The sequence below is a fragment of the Pteropus vampyrus genome, unplaced genomic scaffold (genome assembly GCF_000151845.1).
Source record: "Pteropus vampyrus isolate Shadow unplaced genomic scaffold, Pvam_2.0 Scaffold108, whole genome shotgun sequence".
Classification (NCBI taxonomy): domain Eukaryota; kingdom Metazoa; phylum Chordata; class Mammalia; order Chiroptera; family Pteropodidae; genus Pteropus; species Pteropus vampyrus.
This window is the reverse complement of record NW_011888889.1, coordinates 2,575,664-2,584,214: the sequence shown is the minus strand read 5'-3', so window position 1 is coordinate 2,584,214 and position 8,551 is coordinate 2,575,664.

The window sequence follows — 8,551 nt, the reverse complement described above, 5'->3', positions numbered from 1 at the left end:
ATGCAACTAAGGTTGAGAACTACTGGTCTAAGCCAATCATTGTAATATCCCCTTTCCATGACTGATTTAGTAATACACATGTGACCCAGTCCTTACCAAGGCATGAAAGTAAGTCTCTTGGAGAGCTGCTGGGAAAGCTTTGTTCACTTCTTTACAATTAGAGAAGAAAAAAAAAAGATATAAGAAAGAGTCCCCCTTCTTCTCTGGGTGTTGTTGATATGAATCTGCTACCCATCTTAAGATCATGACAGAAACCAGCTTAAGAGTAAGGTGACTTTGAAGATATCAAAGAAATAGAAGAAACTTGAGTCCTTGATGACATCTTTGAGCCACTGTATTACCTACCCTGGTGCCTGACCTGCCTCTGGGCCCCTGTAAAATAAAACAAATAAATTATCTTATTATTTAAGATGATAGAAAGATGATGATGATGATGATGATGATGATGATGATGATGAGAGAGAGAGAGAGATCTCTTTCCAAAAAAGTGTTTGAAGATATTAAATTTCAGCTCGTTATCTCATTATACCTTAATTATCTGTTCATAACCAAGCAGAGATTAGTAAAAAGCCAACTGGAAGTACAACTGCCATTCACAATAGAGCATTTCCTAAACAGAAATTGGAGAGTTGGGCAAATTATATGATAAATTGGCAATCAAAGAGTAGCAGAGTGTCATTGAAAACTGCCTTCTCCACATTTTGCATATGGTATAAAACTAAGGAGATGAATGTGCTGTTGATCTATGCTTGCTAAAGGGCGGGGGTTGCTAAGAATTAAAAAGCAAACCTTGCACAATTATGTGATATACATCATTAAATGAGAAATGGTAAACATTTTTTAGAAAACTGTTGTTATTATATGAATCTAAATATTTAGGTTAAATACTGTCTCTAAAATAGCATTTCCTTTTCAAGTATATTTGAAAAAAAAAAAAACTCTCTCCGTTTATAGTCTCTTACATTAAGGAACTGTCAAAAATCCTTACATACTCACAATGTCTATTATGATGAGTTGCCTCATTGTGTAATGCATTTTATACAGTAAAGTAATCTATTCCCAGGCAGGAAACTCTGACTATCACTCAACATCTTTTGGCCACCCATGAACATCTCAGCATCTCTGACTATTAGAAAAGGTTAATAATATATAAAGTATTTATCAAACTAAATCTCAATTTTCCTTAAGTAATTTTTCCTTTCATGGTTGTAAACTAACTCTGAAACTGGGGGGAAAAAAACCCTCTAACTCCTTGTTTCAAAATGTGTTGTCAACTCCTGTAAATTTCTATCTATAAAGTTAAAATCAAGAAAGTGAATATTAGTGGGTTAGTTAACTGTCAACAATGTTGCTTTGGTTCCAGTTTATAGACCTTGGTTATCAAATAAGGAGTATCACAGAAGAATGTTAACCGTGAAGGTGAAAACAAATACCTATTCTCAGCTTTCTTCTTTTATTCTTCCTTTATACTTTTTCTTTGTTGGACTTCCTTTATTCTTTTCTTTCTTTACCCCAGGTTGACCCCTGTCTGTCCTTTGGTCTGATTTCTTTATTTAGTGTCTCCCATCTCCTCTTTCTACACTCTCTTTTTCAAGTATTGTTGTGGGGGGCAGGGGTTGTTGTTGTTTAAGACTCTGCTCTTTAAAGCCATCCTCTGCCTCTCCAATCCTGCCTTTTTCACCAGTACCTCCACTCGATCACTTCATTCTCTCGTTACTTCCTTACCTTGGCACTCAAGGCCCGCAAAGTTGAAGAAATGTGTACTATCTGAAGAAAAAGGTTTACCTTAACCTAGTCTAGCCTATCAAAATAATAATAATAATAATAATTCAAGCGTAAGTAGAGACAATTAGTCTTGGAGTTTTAATAACTTTATGGAACAGCTTTCCAAAAATGCAAACCTAATCAGAATCTCAGGTTTTTATAGAACCAAATGCTTTTATAATGTGCCAGGAATTTATCACTCACGAACATCCCTTCGTAGGAATGGGACTCCACTTACCACATTAGACTTCTTATATTGGGATTAAAAAAAAATCTCTGGGGGCAATGCTTAAAAAGAAGGAAAACAAAAACATCTCAATAATACAGTATAATTAAAAGATGAAAAGAAAAGTTGGAATAATTGCAGACTAAACTTGAGTTGTAATGAATTACCTTGGAATCTAGCTAGATGGTGCTAGAGCATGCATGTGGATAGTTGGTACAGTACATTTGCTGAATGGAAATTACTACTTAAACAGATGTTTCATATTTTTTAGGGTATAGGATTCTGCTAGGAATGAAAGAGATTATCATCATTAGAATTCTTTTAATCTAACTCTTCTGAGAGTGATATTTTGCATTTTTGAAAGGAAAGAGATGCCCATTAATATTTATTACATACATTCTTTGACCCTGAAGTAGGACTGTCAATATTCACATGCAGGAGTTTCATCATTTTGAAATTCTTTAATTTTTTCTAAGCCTTGCTCATTAATGAATAGTATAGTGTGTTCCATGTATTTGTGAAATTCTTCAGCAAAGATAACTGCTTTAAAAATCCCAAGGATCTTTGGGATTTATAGCATTCTGCCAGAAGTTTCTCTTTGATCAAAACTGGCAGTCACCCAGCTGATTTCTCAAGAATTGTTTCCCTCCTTCCAAATTATACAATTTCAGATAAAGCAAATGCAAACACATAGTTCAACTCCTTTACATTGCACACATTTAGCCAAGTACTAATTACTATATAGCCTAACTCTTTGTAACATGTCATTATTCAGTATTATTAATCTAACTTAATTATTTACATATTTTCAGGTACTTTGAAGCTGAAGATAAGCCACTTTTATCAGCAGTGCACTAATTTAAAATGAATCTCTGGCAAACTACTAAATAAAAGAAATAAATAGATTTTAATCATTTGTAGTTAGAATTAGTATTCAGTGTTTTTATTTTTAGTACTTTTATTTTTTCAGAAAAAAATTAGTTTTTTTATTTCTTCAGGAAAAGGCTTTATTTTTATTTTTGTATTTTCATTTTTTAGAAAAATGTTTTTAAATTTTCTTCTATAGAATATGACATAGACAGATGATTATCACTGCCTCCAATTTCTGCTTGTAGAAACTGAGCAAAAATAACAGAATTACCATTTGTATTCAGTATTTGAATACTTCTACTCTATAATTAATCAATATAATAAATATCAGATGTATAAATACACATATCTATGCTCATGCCGAGAATAGATGACTACTTCAGATTTATCTAAGAAAAGCAGGGAAATTAGAATATGTATCCTTTGTAGTGCACATATTCCAACCTTGTTCTTTAGAATTCTATGAAATCCTTAGAAGTGCCACATAACCTAAAATGTCTCACTTAAGTTGCTGTTTTATCTTAATCGTAAGTTTATCTTTAAAACTTCAAATATATACCACACAATATAAGGTAAGAGAGAATAAAACAAAATTTTCTTCTGACCCTTTCTCATGGAACTTTCCTATAAGCAGATATTGAGACTATGTGTATTCCAAGCACCAAAGATTCCTGTGCTTACAGAAGTACTGATGAGCCAACTGCATCCCATTCCAGTCTTAGTCCCTCCCTATTGCATCTTTTTCTCATTCATTTATTTAACATTTACTGAACACCCACTTTGAGCCAGGCACTATACTAGGCAATGAGAATTCAAATAAATCATAAGCAATCTTTCCAGACCTCTAGAAATTCACAGTTTAAAGTGGTTAGGCAAAAACCCAAACAGATGAATAGACTACAATGAGATGCATGCCATGATAGACATATATATGGTGTACAAATAAAGACAGAGTTCAAGACAGACTTCCTAGAGGTGGTGATGCTTGAGGTAATTCTCAACCAAAGACTAAATGCTGGCCAGGTAAAAAATAATAATCCAGCCCCAACAAAACCTCATTTACTTGTAAGAGTCCAGAGAAGGAAGTTGCAAAGAACATGAGAAAAGAGAAGTATTAAAAGAAAGCAGCTCTATAATAAATTCCACTAGCTCCATACTCTAAACTTTTTCCAAATTATAGAGGATCAGATCACAGGCCTTAAATACAATATACCTAAGAGCTGAATAGTATCCTATGTGAATTTTATAACTTGGACAAGTAAAAATAAATTGTTACTTACAGAATTGTCGCAAGGATTAAATGAGTTAATGCAAACAAAAACTAACTAGAACATTGTCAACATGAATTTTCTATCATCTTTTATCTATAGCCCTCAATACCCAGAGTAATGCTGGATATGGAGTACAGAGAAAAACCATAAAGCATAACATATTGAATGCGAAGTCTGTCAGGTTTGCAACTAACTATCAATTACCAAACTCTATGACCTTGGCTCAATTAAGTAACTTTTCTGAGCTACATTTAAACCATTAATAAAATGGGATAATACGATCCACTATACCTTCCTAGACAGGGTCGTTGTGAATATCAAGTGGGATAATATATATTACAGTGCTTAAATAAATATGTCACTGTACATAAGACACAGATTTAATAAAGACTGATCTTAATATTTTTATTAGGTGGAATGTCAATAACGAATGTGTGCAAGTGTGTGTGTGTGTGAGAGAGAGAGAGAGAGAAGAGAAATGCTGATAGAAAAGCAAATGTATTTGGTCTCTTTTGCACTAGGATCAAAGTCAAAAGTAAATGTAATTTTAAAGCACAATGCGTTTAAAAGTACAATATGTTAATGAGAAAAGGCTATTTGTATAATACCTAATAAAGTGAATATTATTAAAATAGAATGACTCTTAAAATCAATAAATCAGAAAATAAATACCACAAATGTAAAAATGACCAAAATATGAACCAGAATTTCACACACACACACACACACAAAAAACAAAAACAGAATACCCAAATGGCTAATAAAACTGTGAAAATTTGATCAAAATTTGTTAGAAATAGAAATGCAAATTAAAATAGGTAAACTTTATCTATCAAATTGTTAAGTGATAAAAATAATTATAATCCCAGTGTTGGCCAATACAAAACAAGGAGATGACTCTCATACATTTCTGGTTAAAATAAGAAATTGAGGCAGTCTTCTCAGAATGAAATTTGGAAATACTATTCATGAGCCTTTAAAATGGTTTTTATCCAAGTAATTTACTTTTAGATTAATATGCTAAATAAAAAATCATGAATAAGTAAGATATTTGTGTAGAAGAATTTTTCATAGAATTATTTACCATCATAAAAACTATAATAAACTAAAAGTCTAACTATGAAGTATTTCATTAATTATGATGTATTTATATAATTATATAATATATCGCCATTTAAAAAATCTGATTTTGAAGGATTACTTAGTATTCTAAAAGTGTGCGGGAAGGATCAGGAAGCAAATTATGTTTACATGATCCCAACTTCAAAATACATGTATTTTTTTGTTGTTGTTGTTGGGAAAAAGATGTCGAGAAAACAATGAATTGAATTGCTATTAATTGTATCAGTTATCTATTGCTGTGTAACAAATTAGCCCAACCTTTAGCAGCTTTTTTTTTTTTTTTTTTTTTGGTGCCGAAATCCGAGAATTTAGCAGCTTAAAATAACATGTATTTATTATCTTACTATTTCTATGAGGCAGGAATCCAGGCACAGCTTAGATGGGACCTCTGCTTCAGAGTCATGAGGTTACAATCACATTATCAACCTGGCCTGAAGTCTCCTCCAAAGGCTTCAGAATCTGCTTTCAAACTCACTTACGTGGTTGTTGTCAAAAAGACTCATTTCCTCAAGGACTGTTGGACGGAGGGTTCTTTGCTGGCTGTTGCCAGACGCTACCTGTTTCTTGCTATGTGGGCCTCTCCAACATGGCAGTTTACTTCATCAAAGCCAACAATAGAGAGTCTCTGCTGGCAAGCCAGCGATCACAATCTTTTGTTACTTAATTACGAAAGTGACATCTCTTCAATGTTACTATATTCTATTAGTTAAAAGCAAGTTACTCAAGGGGAAGAAATTCACAAAACTAAGAATATCAAGAGGTTGGGAATCATCGAAGTTCATGTCAAAAGCTGTCTATTACATCAGTGAATACCTCATTTTTTTCCTTATACATCTCCATTTTTATAAATGTTATTATAAACATATGTTTTATATACTAAAAATTGTTTAAAAGTAAATGTAATAAATTGTCTAATCTGTTAAGAAAACAATTAGGAAAGCTATAAGTAGAGTTATAAAATTGTCTTATGATGTAATAATAAAAAATGCACTTATTTATACAGTTAGTATCCAGGGCGGCTAAAACATATTAAAGAAGAAAGGAAGAAAGGAAGGGAAGGAGAGAAGAGGAGAGCAAAACAAGTGATCTAATTACCAAATACTTGGTGAACAACAATCAGTTAAAAATATAAAAATTATGTCAGTACATTGAAAGATATTTTTAAATTAAAAACGTTCAGCTATACAGAGAAATATCAAAAAGCCAAAAAAAAAAATTAAATGACAAGTAAGAAACATAAAATAAAACATATACCTTCATGTTGTAAAGTAGGAGCTATGTCTGTACCATCAGAATGAAGCTTCACTTACACATAATGGCGAAGTAAAGGGATATTTAATGATTTTGTTAATAGTTTATGCTTGTATTTCTTATTTAAAAATTGGTAAAAATAAATACCTTTTAAAAATAAAGTAATCTAGTTATACTTGACAGATACAGGAAGATGCAAATAATTTTCTCACCTCAGATTTTTCCCAAAATAATTTTAAAAAACAGTCTGACCACTTTAGAGCTATTTTCTGTCTTTCCCACAACTGTTATAAGATGAACAAAATTATACAATCTAAGACACTTTATTCTTAGACTGAAATGTGTCCTTATGCTGTACAAAATCTCTTATGGGGAAAAAGCAGAGCTGTCTGTGAAAAGAAAAGACTTGTGTTTCAGGCCAGACAGTTTATCTGATTAAGGAAAGAGAAGAAGGTTTACAGTCAAAGATTAATTCTCCAGCACCACACAATAAGCTCTCCACACAAGAATTGTGTCACTCCAAACTTCATTCACAACAGTTAAGAAGAGTTTTTCAATTCCTGGTGGTATAATTGATTCTTGGTTGCAGTTGTTTGGCCCAATCTCTTGCAAAATGCTATGAACAATGAACAAGTCAAACATCCCTACAGCTAGTGCCAGACAGAATCAAAAGTAACGGTGTGAGTTGCTCTGCATACAGCATGTGTAATTGGAAGCCAGTTTTATTAAATGAAATAAGACTACAGATTAAAAAAATGTATAGGCCATGCTTGGTAAGTTTCCTCTTCAAAAATATGTTAAAATTAAATCATATAAACAAAATTTTAATGTTAATGAAATAAGCTGATACATTTAGCTAAAGAAAATAATCACTCCAAGAGGTGATAGTGGAATAAAAATAGCTTTATATTGGATATATCTTTATAGCAGGTGAGCAGATATCAGAGAGTCATTCTAAACTTGAGCTTCAGTTTTCCCTTCTAGGTATAAAAAAACTACTAACAGAAGTCAGAAGTAGAATGCTGTCTCTAATGCTTGTGTCTCTTACCTATGAACATTATCCCTTGCCTACAAACATTAAAGATATTTAAGAAGTTAGAGTTCAAAGACCATAAAAAAACAACTCCTATATTATAACAAAGCCAAACAGTTACTTTATCTTTATCTCAGCAATAACATGCAAGACTTTATCTAACATATAATGTTTCTCCTAACTTGCCTTTGTTCCACTGGGTTTGTTTTGGGGTGGGATTGTGTGTGTGTGTGTGTGTGTGTGTGTGTGTGTGTGTGTGTGTGTAGCTAAACTGAGATTGAATCATTATCAAAGCAGCAACTGTAGTCCATCAGCTTAGTCACCAAACCAACCGCAGACATACCAAATGGGTGAACTGAAATAGGAATTAAGCTTCAAACTGGAGTCAGGACATCAATTGTGTTAAAAGATCAAGTTTTCCTTTATGTCTGTATATCAGTGACAGAACATGATTTATGACAAAACAAGATTTATGACCACTTTGTTCAAATTTTATAAACAAGAACTTCATCAACACATAGTTAGAAAGAAAAGAAATAAATTAAAATACATTTTATATCGACTTCCAGCTAATTCCAACAATTCTTTATTCTACCACCAAGAGACCTAGCCCTGACCATTCTGTACCCACTTAGTTCAGCCATGTCCCTATTTTCCAAATAATTTATCGTCTGGACTCTGAATTCAGATACACCTAGATTTAACTCCTGGTTCTTCCACTTATTACTTATAGATCCATAGGTCAAATATTTACTTTATGTGTAAAACATAAGCAGTGTTAGTATCTTTTGTTCAAGAATATCATGAGAGAAGGCAGGTAAATTATTTAGCACAATGTCTTACATATATTAAAACATTTAATATTATTTTATAATGTTAATTATTATTGATTTCATTAACTACATTGATGTAATAAATAAGTTCCTATTGGTATGTTTTGGAGATAATTTACACTTATAACGGATATCCAATACCTTTATTTTAAATGTGTGTAACCAAATTTTTAAAATAGCT